At 48.4% G+C, this 14,696-nt stretch overlaps 1 protein-coding gene across 2 annotated transcripts in view; it reads left to right on the top strand.

Annotated features, from left to right (window-relative positions):
• Positions 1-14,696, top strand: part of idua (alpha-L-iduronidase) — a 354,201-nt gene that overhangs the window by 47,023 nt on the left and 292,482 nt on the right. The window lies entirely within an intron of this gene.

The following is a 14,696-nucleotide window of genomic DNA, read 5'->3' as shown; positions in this document are numbered from 1 at the left end:
TCCCCCCCCCCCCCCCACCCACCTCCCCACCTCCCCCACCACACACCCCCTCCCCCCCACCACCCCCCTCACCCCAACCCCCCCCTCCCCCCACCCCCCTCCTCCCCCCCAACAACCCAACCAACCCCCCCACCACCCCAACCACACCCCACCACCCCCACCCACCCCACCCCCCACCCCACCCCCCCCTCCCCCCTCCCCCCCACCCACCCCCTACACCCCACCCACACCCACCCCTCCCCACACCCACCCCCCCACCCCCCCCACCCACCCCACACCCCACCCTCCCCCCCCACCCCCCTCCCCCCCCCCCTCTCCCCCCCCCCCTCCCCCACAACCCACCACACCCCCCCACCCCCCACCCACCCCCCCCCCCACCCCCCTCCCCCCCCCCCCACTCCCCCCCCCACCCCCCCCACCCTCCCCCCCCCTCCCCACCCCCCCACCCACTCCCCCCCCTCCCCCCACCCCCCCCTCCCCCCCCCCCCCTCACCCCCCCCCCCCCCCACTCCCCCACCCCCCCCCTCCCACCCCCCCTCACCCACCCCCCCTCCCCCCACCCCCTCCCCCCCCTCCCCCCCCCCCTCCCCCCCCCCCTCCCCCCCCTCCCCCCCCCCTCCTCCCTCCCCCCCCCCCTCCCCCCCCCCCCTCCCCCCTCCCCTCCCCCCACCCCTCCCCCCCCTCCCCCCCCCTCCTCCCCCCCCCTCCCCCCCCCTCCCCCCCCCCCCTCCCCCCCCCCCCTCTCCCCCCCCCCTCCCCCCCCCCTCCCCCCCTCCCCCCCACCCTCCCCCCCCCTCCCCTCCCCCCCCTCCACTCCCCCCTCCCCCCCTCCCCCCCCTCCCCCCCTCCCCCATCCCCCCCCCTCCCCCCTCCCCCCCTCCCCCCCCCTCCCCTCCCCCCCCTCCCCCCCTCCCCCCCCCCCCCCACCCCCCCCTCCCCCCCTCCCCCCCCACCCCCCACCCCCCCCTCCCCCCCCCCCCCCCCTCCCCCCTCCCCCCCCCCCTCCACTCCCCCCCCTCCCTCCCCCCCCCCCCTCCCTCCACCCTCCCCTCCCCCCTCCTCCTCCCTCCCCCCCCCCTCCTCCCTCCCTCCCCCCCTCCCCTCCCCCCCCACTCCCTCCCCTCCCCCCCCCTCCCTCCCCTCCCCCCCCCCCCCTCCCCTCTCCCCCCCCCTCTCTCCTCTCCCCCCCCCTCTCTCCCCCCCCCCCTCTCCCCCCCCCCTCTCCTCCCCCTCCCCCCTGCCCCTTGTCCCTCTATGGAGCCGAAAAATATGCCGATCCCGTCATTCGTGACCACACTCGCACTGGGGCCCTATACAACAGCTGCACCCATCTAACATACCCCTCTCCAAAACCAAATCTCCTCAACACCTCCCACAGATAATTCCACTCTATCAAATGCTTTCTCGGCATCCATCGCACACTACTATCTCCGTTTCACCCTCTGGTGGGGGCCATCATCATTACCCCTAACAGCCTCCGTATATTCGTGTTCAGCTGTCTCCCCTTCACAAACCCAGTTTGGTCCTCGTGAACCACCCCCGGGACACATTCCTCTATTCTCATTGCCATTACCTTGGCCAGGACCTTGGCATCCACATTTAGGAGGGAAATTGGTCTGTAGGACCCGCATTGTAGCGGATCCTTTTCCTTCTTTAAGAGAAGCGATATCGTTGCTTCAGACATAGTCGGGGGCAGTTGTCCCCTTTCCTTTGCCTCGTTAAAGGTCCTCGTCAGTACCGGAGCGAGCAAGTCCAAATACTTTCTGTAAAATTCAACTGGGAATCCGTCCAGTCCCGGGGCCTTTCCCGTCTGCATGTTCCTAATTCCTTTCCCCACTTCTTCTACCGTGATCTGTGCTCCCAGTCCCACCCTTTCCTGCTCTTCCACCTTGGAATTTCCAGCCGATCCAAAAAAAACCATCATTCTCTCCCTCCCATCGGGGTTGAGCTTCATACAATTTTTTATAAAATGTCTTGAACACTTCATTCACTCTCTCCGCCCCATCTCTCCTTCCTCATCCCTCACTCCCCACTATTTCCCTCGCTGCTCCCCTTTTCCTCAATTGGTGTGCCAGCAATCTGCTCGCCTTCCCCCCATATTCATACTGTACACCCTGCGCCTTCCTCCATTGTGCCTCTGCAGTGCCTGTAGTCAGCAAATCAAATTCCACATGCAGCCTTTGCCTTTCCCTGTACAGTCCCTCCTCCGGTGCTTCGCATATTGTCTGTCCACCCTCAAAAGTTCTTGCAGCAACCGCTCCCGTTCCTTACTCTCCTGCTTCCCTTTATGTGCCCTTATTGATATCAGCTCCCCCCTAACCACCGCCTTCAACGCCTCCCAGACCACTCCCACCTGAACCTCCCCATTGTCATTGAGTTCCAAGTACTTTTCAATACATCCCCTCACCCTTAGGCACACCCCCCTCATCCGCCATTAGTCCCATGTCCATTCTCCAGGGTGGGCGCCCTCCTGTTTCCTCTCCTATCTCCAAGTCTACCCAGTGTGGGGCATGATCCGAAATGGCTATAGCCGTATATTCCGTTCCCCTCACCTTCGGGATCAATGCCCGACCCAACACAAAAAAGTCTATGCGCGAATAGACTTTATGGACATAGGAGAAAAACGAGAACTCCTTACTCCTAGGTCTACTGAATCTCCACGGGTCCACGGGTCCACACCTCCCATCTGCTCCATAAAATCCTTAAGCACCTTGGCTGCTGCCGGCCTCCTACCAGTCCTGGACTTCGACCTATCCAGCCTTGGTTCCAACACCGTGTTAAAGTCTCCCCCCATTATCAGCTTTCCCGTCTCTAGGTCCGGGATGCGTCCTAGCATTCGCCTCATAAAGTTGGCATCATCCCAGTTTGGGGCATACACGTTTACCAAAACCACCATCTCTCCCTGTAATTTGCCACTCACCATCACGTATCTGCCCCCGTTATCCACCACTATAGTCTTTGCCTCGAACATTACCCGCTTCCCCACTAATATAGCCACCCCCCTGTTTTTCGCATCCAGCCCCGAATGGAACACCTGCCCCACCCATCCTTTACGCAGCCTAACCTGGTCTATCAGTTTCAGGTGCGTTTCCTGTAACATAACCACATCTGCTTTAAGTTTCTTAAGGTGTGCGAGTACTCGTGCCCTCTTTATCGGCCCGTTGAGCCCTCTCACGTTCCACGTGATCAGCCGAGTTGGGGGGCTTCCCACCCCCCCCCCCCCCCCTTGCCGGTTAGCCATCATCTTTTTCCAGCTTCTCACCCAGTTCCCACGCAGCTGTATCTCCCCCAGGCGGTGCCCCCCCGCCCATCCTCTCCCATACCCACTCCCCCCCTTTCCCCAGCAGCAGCAACCCAGTAATTCCCCCCTCCCACCCCCCCCCGCTAGACCCCCCGCTAGCGTAATTACTCCCCCCATGTTGCTCCCAGAAGTCAGCAAATTCTGGCTGACCTCGGCTTCCCCCCGTGACCACGGCTCGCACCGTGCGACGCCCCCCTCCTTCCTGCTTCTCTATTCCGCCATAATTATCATAGCGCGGGAGCCAAGCCCGCCCCTCTCCCTCGGCCCCGCCTCCCATGGCCAACGCCCATCTCCTCTCCCTCCCCACCTCCCCCATCACCACCTGTGGGAGAAAGAAAAGTTACCATACCGCAGGATTAGAACATAAAACCCCTCTCGCCCCCCCCCATTCGCCCCACCACTTTGTCCAAACGTTCTTTTTCATAATCCACTCATTCCCAGTTTTTCTTCTACAATAAAAGTCCACGCTTCATCCGCCGTCTCAAAGTAGTGGTGCCTCCTTGATGTGTGACCCACAGTCTTGCCGGTTGCAGCATTCCAAATTTTATCTTCCTTTTGTGAAGTACCCGCCTTGGCCCGATTAAAGCTCGCCCTCCTTCTCGCCACCTCCGCACTCCAGTCTTGATAAACGCTGATCACCGCGTTCTCCCATTTACTGCACCGAGTTTTCTTCGCCCATCTAAGGACCATTTCTCTATCCTTAAAACGGAGGAATCTCACCACTATGGCTCTGGGAGTTTCTCCTGCTCTCGGTCCTCGCGCCATGACTCGGTATGCTCCCTCCACCTCCAACGGACCCGTCGGGGCCTCCGCTCCCATTAACGAATGCAGCATCGTGCTCACATATGTTCTGACGTCCGCCCCCCTCCACACCTTCAGGAAGGCCAAGAATCCTCAGGTTGTTCCTCCTTGCGTTGTTTTCCAGTGCCTCCAACCTCTCCACACATCGTTTCTGGTGTGCCTCCTGTATCTCCGACTTCACCACCAGGCCCTGTATATCGTTCTCATTCTCGGCTGCTTTCGCCTTCACGACCCGAAGCTCCTGCTCCTGGGTCTTTTGTTCCTCCTTTAGCCCTTCGATCGCCTGTAGTATCGGGGCCAACAACTCTTTCTTCATTTCCTTTTTTATCTCCTCCACGCAGCATTTCAAGAACTCTTGTTGTTCAGGCCCCATATGAAACTGCCACCTTCCGACGCCATCTTGGTTTTTGCTTGCCTTCCTTGCCGTTGTTCCAAAGGATCCGCTGCAATCCGGCCACTTTCCTCTCCTTTTTCCATCCGTGTCCAGGGGGAACACCCTCCTGGTTTACCGCACGGTGTTTTTAGCCGTTAATATTGCCGTTGGGGCTCCTATCAAGAGCCCAAAAGTCCGTTTCACAGGGAGCTGCCGAAACGTGCGACTCAGCTGGTCATCGCCGCACCCGGAAGTCCACTTGAAAAATTATTTGTCAGTAATGGAATACAATAGTGTCCCGACTGTGTAAATTGTAAGTCCACCGTCTTTCCAAAAACTGTTGCCTTACCCTGTTCCATTTCCAGTTTCTTGTGTGCTTTCTTCGTCGATGGTCTGCTCAGAAGCAAAGGTATCTCACTTGATACAACATCCGTGCTAATGAAATTATTCACTCCGGCAATATTGCAAGGGATCACCACTCTTTTCAGCGATTTCAGAGTATTATCATCCCCAAACCTGAAACTTGTTGAACTTTCAAATTCCTTAACCTTGTTACGATTTTCAGCATTCAAAGAGTCCAGATAACATTTTAACTAGTCAATTCCACACACAGTAGATGTGCAGCCACTGTCCAATACAGCACAGTTGAAGGATTCTGCAACCAACACCCTCATTACCGGCGTAAAACTGCTTGTAAATAGGACAATGCCTTCTTTCTGGTCACTATCCTTTTCCTCTTCTGACTCTTCCGTGTCATGTGTCGCTTCAAACACTCTATCATAACGAGTTGGACAGTTGAAAGCATAATGGTATTGAGAGTCACATCGAAAACATCGATTTATCATGCCCCGTGCATTTCTGGGGTTCATCTTCCTATTGTGAGTTCTAACTGGGTTTCTGTCTTCATAATTTCCTTGTCTCGGTCTCCATCTATAGTCTTGAGCCCTGTTCGTAGCCATACGATTTCGCCATCCTGTTACTAGTGTATCTTCCATATTCTGCCTTATTGCAGGCTGACCTATTTGGGTCATCAGAGCCATTGTAATCGAATGTTTCCCCAGAAACCTTTTGTCATCTGTTCGAATAAGGTAACCTTATCAGTAAACTGAACTCCTGTCAAAACCAGGAGCCTATCCATGTTGCTCACTCTAGCACAGTCAAGTAATTTAAAGGCCAACACAGACTTATCAAAATCCGACCATGCTTCATATGCACTTAACAAGTCATCTTTCTTATAAATCTTATCCATATAATGTAATAAAGTCTCCAGACTTTCTTCTGAGTCTAACTTTTCCAATTCCAGCTCAGAAAGCACTTTGTTTCGGATTTTACTGCCATATGGTAGAGAAAGAGCCAATGCCATACCTTGTTTTCTCTTTCCCGAAGCAGTTACTTTAGTCCAGATAACTATTGCACTTCTCCATTGGTCGTACGATTCCCTTTCAGAAAATAAGGGAGGATAGTCATATCCAGCCATCTTTATCCTGGGTTCAGCCATGTATCTTTTTTTTTTTCCTTCTCGCTCACTCCTTGGTTTGGTCAGGAAAAGTTGTATCTTTCAAACCTTCACATTTGCACAGCAACCATTCTCTGCTACCATTGTTAGACGTTTTAGTTGCTGTGCAATGAAGAGTCTAAAGTTCTTGTTCCTTTTCACCAAACACCATTTATTTCACTTCCACAGCCTCTGCTCAAAACTCTTAACAACACACCACCTGACAGAGGCCACCTGAAGCCCCTTTACATATCAGTGTCAATTAATGGATACTTAACATAAATGAGACAACTAATTGCCATGTCTCTTAACCATTACTTAACAGTTGTGCAGGCTAAAAAGGGACTGGTGGCAGCGGGAGGGTGTGCAAGGGGGGCCTTCGGGCGGGAGTTACCACACTAGCAAGCAATGCTAGTGAACGGAGGATAGTTGTGGGGAGGGAGAAGGTTGAGGGGTGGCCAAGTTGGGAGGGGCGTTTGGGGGGGCGAGGAATGCAACATGGCAGGTTTAGAGGTTGAGTGTTGTCATGGGTGGAGGGGGAACGCCAAATTGGATGGGCCCGGTTCAGGGTGGAATTAAGTGAGACAGAACTGGTGGGGGATGATAGCGGGCGGTTGAGGGGAATGGAGGCATAAGCCTCCAGTAAGAGTCATGACATGGAACGTTTGGGGGCTGAAGAGACCGGTCAAATGGTCCTGGGTTTTTGCGCAACTGAGGAGTTTGAGGGCGGAGGTGATTTTTCTACAGGAGACACATTTTTGGGTAAAGGATCAAATTATGCTGAGGAAGGGGTGAGTGGGCAAGTATTTCACTCGGGGTTTGATTTGAAGTCTAGGGGGGTTGACCATTTTGTAGAGTAATAGAACGGGGTTTGTGCGGGCCAAGGAAGTGCGGGACTGGGTGTGGGGGGGGGGGGGGGAGTTATTTGATAGTGAGTGGGGTGCTGGAGGGGACGCCAGTGGTGTTGGCCAATGTAAATACGTCTAGTGAATGATGCGAGGTTTGCGGAGGGATTACTGGGAGCAATTCTCGACTTGGATATGCATCAACTGATTATGGGTGGAGATTTTAACTGTGTAATGGAGCTGAAGGTGGACAGGTCGAGCCCCAATTCGATGGGAATGTCAAGGATGCCGAAGGAGCTGGGAGGTTTATGGAGCGTATGGGGATGTGGATCCGTGGAGGTTCAAGAACCCGGGAGGGCGGGAGTACTCCTTCTTGCACATGCATAAAGTGTATTTTAGAATTGATATCTTTGTGGTGTGTCGGGCGGAATAGAAGTTGTGGGGGCGGAATCTCCGGGAATTGTGATTTTGGACCATGTGCCGCATTGGCTGGAGGTTAGGTTCAGTTCGGTCAGGTGTAGAGGCTGGGGTGAAGGTTCGATTCGGGTCCTTTGGCGGATAAGGCGTTTTGTGAAAAGGTGAGACTGACGATTGGGAATTATGTGGAGCTCAATCAGAAAGGGGAGATGTCGGTGGCCATGTTTTGGGAAGCGTTGAAGGAGGTGGTTTGAGAGGAGGTTATTTTATTTAAAGCTGACAGGATAGAAGGAGGAGGGAGGAGCAAAGCCAGCTGCTGGGTGAGATAGTTGAGGTGGATTGGGGTGACTCGGAGGGGGGGTGGGGAAGGAGGGGCCCCTCACAAAGGAGGTGTTGATGGTGAGGAAGGGCTGGGGCAGTTTGATAGGTTGACGACACTGGGCAAGGTGGTGGGGCAGCTATGGAGGGAGAGTGAGGTGCAGTGTGAGTATGGAGAGGTGAGCCATATGTTGGCCCACCAGTTGCGGCGGCAGGCTGCATCTAGGGAGATTTTAAGGGTACAGCCGGAGATTGGAGAGGTGGTGTCTGAACCGGGTAGGATAAATGTGGTGTTCAGGGGCTATAACGAGAAGTTGTATAAGGCTGAGCCAGGTGGAGAGGAGAGGGATATGGGACGATTCTTAGATGAGTTGGAGTTCCCCGAGCTGGAGGAAGAGAAGAGGGAGGCATTTGAGGAGCTGCTGGGGCTGAGGGAGGAGATCGGAGAATGCTGATTGACTGATTGATTTGTTGTCACATGTACCGAAGTACAGTGAGAAGCATTTTTTTGCGGCCAATGGAATGTACACAGTACCTACACAATAGGGAAAAAGAATAATCGACAAAGTACATCGACAAATAGTGATTGGTTACACTGTGGAACAAGGGTCAAACAAACAAATACATGAGCAAGAACAGCATAGGGTGTCGTGAGTAGTGAATAGTGTTTTTATAGGGAACCGATCAGTCTGAGGAGTCTAGTAGCTGTGGAGATGAAGCTGTTATTATGTCTGGATGTGCGGGTCTTCAGACTTCTGTATCTTCTGCCTGATAGGATCTGAAAGTAGGCAAAGCCTGGGTGTGGGGGGTCACTGACAATGCTGTCTACCTTTCTGAGGCAGCTGGAGGTGTAGACAGAATCTATGGGAAGGTGTCAAGCTTGTGTGATGCGTTGGGCTGAGTTCACCACACTCCGCAGATTCTTGCGATCTTGAGCCGAGCAGTTGCCATACCAAACTGTGATGCAGCCGGATAGGATGCTCTCTGTGGCACATCTGTAGAAATTTGTGAGAGTCGATGCCGAATTTCTTTAGCTTCCGTAGGAAGTAGAGACGTTGTCGGGCTTTTGTGACCTTTGCATCAACGTGAGTGGACCAGGACAGACAGTTGGTGATGGTGACTCCCAGGAACCTAAAGCTATCGACCAACTCCACTTAGGAGCCTTTGATGTAGACCGGTGTGTGTGTCGTGCTACGCTTCCAGAAATCGATGATCAGTACCTTGGTTTTGCCGACATTTAGAGAGAGATTGTTTTCGGTGCACCATGCAACCAAGTGAGCTATCTCCTTCCTGTAGTCTTATTCATCGTTGTTTGAAATATGACCCACCACAGTCGTTTCATCCACAAACTTACAGATCGAATTGGAGTTGAATCTTGCCACACAGTCGTGTGTGTATAGGGAGTACAGTATACACTCCCTATACAACCAGAGAAACATTGAGGGGCTTCTCTCAGCACTCTTCTACGATATTCCTATTATTCTGAAAGGAAACTGCAACAGTTATATCCTTCTAAACCGTATTTCATCATTTTTTAGCTGCAATGGGTGTTAGCTCTTTAGTTAATTCCTTAGATGTGTCCTTATTATTCCCTATTATTTAATTGTTAAAATGGTTATTCACACTGTGAATCTATATATGAACATTAATGTTCTGAAATTGCCCTTAACATCTTTCTTGTTTACCCCAAATTGTATTTATTTCCGTCGAAGTGATTTTAAACATTTAATAGAGGAATAGATTAATTGAGGATTAGGATAGATAGGTGCTTGGTGGCTAGTGCTGTAAAGCTCTGAGATTTTTTAAAGTCTGTTTTTCTAATTTGCTAACATAAGTTTAAGAATGACTCCTGAATAAATAAGGAAAGACATTAACGTAGAACATTACAGCGCAGTACAGGCCCTTCGGCCCTCGATGTTGCGCCGACCTGTGAAACCACTCTAAAGCCCATCTACACTATTCCCTTATCGTCCATATGTCTATCCAATGACCATTTGAATGCCCTTGGTGTTGGCGAGTCCACTACTGTTGCAGGCAGGGCATTCCACACCCTTACTACTCTCTGACTAAAGAACCTACCTCTGACATCTGTCCTATATCTATCTACCCTCAATTTAAAGCTATGTCCCCTTGTGCTAGACATCACCATCCAAGGAAAAAGGCTCTCACTGTCCACCTGCATTACCATCATAAAAGCTTTTAAAGTTGCTTTGAAAATTACTTTAAAGCTTTTTCTTATCTTTGTTTAGTGTGAAGAGAACTTTAAAGGCCCTGGTGTTACTCTCTGCGTGGCTTAGATGAAGTCTGTTTAACACTTGCTGAAACCAAAGCTATCTAAGTGCTGGTCATGTATATACTTTAAAGCTTCTGGGTAAATAAAGCTATACTTGAATATGTGTCCACTTTCTAATTTCTAAAGTATAATATCCTCAATACATATGAATTCTGTCTATTTATGCATATATTTCCTTCATGGATACAGGTAAGAAGAATGTGAAGTGCTGTCCATTATCTCTTCCATCACAAGACTATGCAGGAGACCATTGGGATCTGTTCTGGGGGAATAGATATAAATGGGTACGATATAATTGGGATTACGGAGACATGGCTGCAGGGTGACCAGGGATGGGAACTGAATGTCTCAGGGTATTCAGTATTTAGGAAGGACAGACATAAAAGAAAAGGCGGTGGCGTGGCACTGCTGGTTATAGAAATTAACACAATAGTGAGAAAGTACATTAGCTCTGGCAATGTGGAGTCTGTATGGGTAAAGTTGAGAAATACCAAAGGGCAAAAAACATTAGTGAGTGTCATATATAGACCCCCAAACTGCAGTGGTGATGTTGGGAATGGCATTAGACAATGCCGTAGAGGAGGAATTCCTGGAGTGTTTTTGGGATGGTTTTCTTGACCAATATGTGGAGGAACCAACTAGAGAACAGGCCATCTTAGACTGGGTTCTGTGTAATGAGAAGGGAATCATTGCCAATCTGGCTGTGCGAGACCCCTTGGGGATGAGCGACCATAACATGATAGAATTTTCTATCTGGCACGAAAAGGCAAAATGGGTAAGAGGGCCAATCTTTGGCTTACAAAGGAAATTAGAAATAATATCCGATCCAAGGAAGAAAAATAGAGATTGGCCAAGAAAAATAATAGGTCTGAGGATTGGGAGCAGTTTAGAATCAGCAAAGAAGGACCAAGGGATTAATTAAAAAGGGGAAAATACAGTCCAAAGTAATCTTGCAGGGAACACAAAGACTGAAACCAAGAGTTCCTATAGATATGTGAAGAGAAAGAGATTGCTGAAGAGAAATGTAGGCCTACTACAGATAGAAAAAGGGGAATGCATAATAAGGGACAAAGAAATGGCTGAGCAATTGAATACATACTTTGGTTCTGTCTTCACAAAAGAGGACACAAATCAGATACCAGAAATGTTGGAGAATGAAAGGTTTAGTGAAAGTGAAGAACTGAGGGAGATCAATATAAGAGAAATGGTGCTGGGAAAATTGATGGGATTCAAGGCGGATAAATTTCCAGGACCTGAGAATCTGCATCCCAGAATGCTTAAGGAGGTGGCTCTGGAAATAGTGGATGCATTGATGGCCATCTTCCAGGATTTTATAGACTCTGGAACTGTCCCTGCAGATTGGAGGGTAGCTATTGTCACTCCAATATTCAAAAAGGAAGGTAGAGAGAAAGCAGGGAGTTAAGGACCAGTAAGCCTAAAATCGATAGTGGGGAACATTTTTGAATCCATTATCAAGGACTTTATAGTGGAACATTTAGAAAGCTGTGGCAGGATCAGTCAGAGTCAGTATGGATATATGAAGGGCAAATCATGCTTGACAAATCTGTTGGAATTCTTTGAAGATGTATCCAATACAGTTGACAAGGGGGAGCCAGTCGATGTGGTATATTTGGATTTTCAGAAGACGTTTGATAAAGTCCCGCTTAAGAGATTATTGTGCAAAATTAAAGCGCATGGGATTGGGGGAAGTGTATTGAGGTGGATAGAAAACTGGTTGGAAACAAAGAGTAGAAATTAATGGGTCCTTTTCAAATTGGCAGGCAGTAACTAGTGGGGTGCCACAGGAATCGGTGCTGGGACCCCAGCTAATCAAAATATGTATTAATGATTTGGGTGAGGGAACAAAATGTAACATCTCAAAGTTTGCAGATGTTACCAAGTTGGGTGGGACGGTGAACTGTGACGAGGATGCAGAGATCCTACAGCATGATCTGGACAGGTTGAGCGAATGGGCAAATCAATGGCAGATGCAGTATAATTTGGATAAGTGTGAGGTTATTCACTTTGGAAGCAAAAATAGGAAGGCAGATTACCACCTGAATGGTTGTAAATTGGGAGAGGGGAATGTGCAGCGGGACTTGGGTGTGCTTGTGCACCAGTCGTTGAAGGTAAGCATGCAGGCGCAGCAGGCGGTGAAGAAGGCTAATGGTATGTTGGTCTTCATTGCGAGTGGTTTCGACTACAGAAGCAGGAAAGCGTTGCTGCATTTATACAGGGCCTTGGTGAGGCTACACCTAGAATATTGTGTGCAGTTTGAGGAAGGATGTTCTTACTCTCGAGGGAATGCAGCAAAGGTTTACCAGACTGATTCCAGGGATGGCAGGACTGTCATATGAGGAGAGATTGACTAGGTTGGGATTGTTCTCGCTGGAGTTCAGAAGAATGAGGGGGGTCTCACAGAGACTTATAAAATTCTAACATGACTAGACAGGGTAGATGCAGGGAGGTTGTTACTGATGATGGGTGTGTCCAGAACCAGGGGTCACAGTCTGAGGATTCAGGGTAAACCATTTCGGACAGAGATGAGGAGACATTTCTTCACTCAAAGAGTGGTGAGTCTATGGAATTCATTACCACAGGAAGTAAGTAGTTGATGCTAAAACATTGGATATATTCAAAAGGTGGCTAGATATAGCACTTGGGGCGAATTTGATAAAAGGTTATGGGGAGAAAGCAGGATTAGGCTATTGAGTTGGATGATCAGCCATGATCGTGATAAATGGCGGAGCAGGTTCTAAGGTCCAAAAGGCCTCCTCCTGCTCCTATCTTCTATGTATGTATCTATATGTAATCTCACTATGAGAAACTTTATACACTTGGGAGTTAAACCACATGTTTAGGTTTGTTTTAGGGTCAGACTTCAGTACCTTATTTCTGGTTGTAATGCATACATTGGCGAGACTCTTTAATCCCCTTGCATTGTAGTGGAGGGAGACTGTGTTTGGAAAAGTGCCGCTCTTAATCTTTGGAGAGCATCGCCACTGAGGATGCTTCAGATAGTAGAGCCTGGCATTTTTAAATAGCTGTATTATTAGAAATAAGTTTTATGTTAACTTTGTCGTTGTCCCTTGTCGGTTTTTGGCCCTCATTGGTTTTGTTCGATATTTTGTCTGAAAACTGAATGCGAGCTCAAACTCTATGCTGTTTTCTCTGACAGCTTTAATATTTAAAGCTTTAAGGTGTGCTTTGGACCCTCAACTCTTGTAGAAAACCAAGGTGGTTTATCCAAGCTTGTGCTGTTATATAGAAAATAGGGAACTGTGATATTAATCTTTCCATAATTCAGATTTTATAGACATTTTGAATCAAGCTTCCTTGCTTAGAAATGTTTACTGTTTAGCATGCTTAAAACACGAGCTGTATGTGCATTTTATTTGAATCAGAAGCTATCAGTATTTGATCTTAAATCTTTATTTATCACATTGTCAATTAATTAGGTTTTAGATACAATGATGAAATTGTTACAAAAAATATTTCCATTATAAGTAAATTTGGAATTGAATACAAAATACGATAATTGTTGCAAGTTATGAAAAGTACAAAATATTGTGAAGCGCAGGTATCTGTTGTGTTGCGTCATTCATAATTTCATGACATTAGCAATAGATGCTGTTTTAACTAAGTTGTCCACAAGGAAAATCATCACAGTACTGTAATAATTGTTTTAGATCACATGATAATTTAGACATTAACCTGGTTTCCCCAAAAAAACACCCTTAAGCAAAAATGAATTTCATGAATCAGTTGAATGGTAGGTAGACAAACAGTAGTTGGATTAAAGTCTGAATTGAAACTGTCCTGACTTGTAGTTTATTTTTATTCATTTACAGTTACCTAGTCAACCCTACTTCTGAGTGTAATTTCAACATTGAAGCTGCAGTCCAATTATGCAATAAACCAGTGCAATGCTGGAACGTGCAGACTTTTTCCAGGATTACTTGGTCCAATATGAGGAACAAAGCATTGTTAGAACACAATAGATAACAAGTATAGTGCCAAAATTAAGAATAGTTAACACATATTTATTGGGGTTTCAGCTTGATTGCTACCCCTGTTTTAATTCCTACGTTTAAAGTATTTCATTCTTGATATGACTACAGCGATAGCTAGAATTCTGCCATTGTAGTACATGTATTCAATTATTTTTTCAAAACTATTTTTCATTAAATCCAGTAGATACTATTGCTTCACTATACACAGAGGAAGATACATTTTCATTTTTGTCCTCTCCTCTTTCTGCCACTGTGGACTATTCTCTTTCTAACAAAGCAGAAACGTGGTCCAAACTAATTGAACCATCTTGATAATATTAGCATTTTTGTTTAAAAAGAGAGGTGAGGGTGTACATTACTAAAAGTACACATTGGTAGTTTTTGTTTCTCCTTTCAAAGCTGTAAACCTCCTCAGTTTTGTTTTAAATCGCAATTCACTTTAATATCAATGGTTCTTGTTTAGTTCGAGCAAAAAGTGTGACATGTTACATATGAAGAATAATTATGTCCATTGAGCCTGGTGGTGCATAGGCTACCATCTATCAAAGCACAGGCAGCATTTGGGAGGATTGTGCAGTCTTAATTGTACTTTGTACAATTATTTTCTAAGTTTGTATTTTAATATTTAACACAAGTTTTTATGCTTGTTATTACCACTGGTAAATTACTTTAATTTAAATAAACTGAGTTGCTTTCATCCCTCCTCCTTAAATGTGCTCACTTAATCTGGTATACACTTATATGGGCAATTGCTGCCCTCTTTGTGTCAAACAAACCCATCCATGTACAGTATCCAGTGGGAATCACTGGATAGCGAGCAGGAGCCCTGCCTGTTTTTAT

The sequence above is a fragment of the Scyliorhinus torazame genome, chromosome 3, assembly GCF_047496885.1.
Source record: "Scyliorhinus torazame isolate Kashiwa2021f chromosome 3, sScyTor2.1, whole genome shotgun sequence".
In the NCBI taxonomy this organism is placed as follows: domain Eukaryota; kingdom Metazoa; phylum Chordata; class Chondrichthyes; order Carcharhiniformes; family Scyliorhinidae; genus Scyliorhinus; species Scyliorhinus torazame.
Note: the sequence above shows the minus strand (reverse complement) of the source record. Positions and strands in the feature narration are given on the sequence as shown.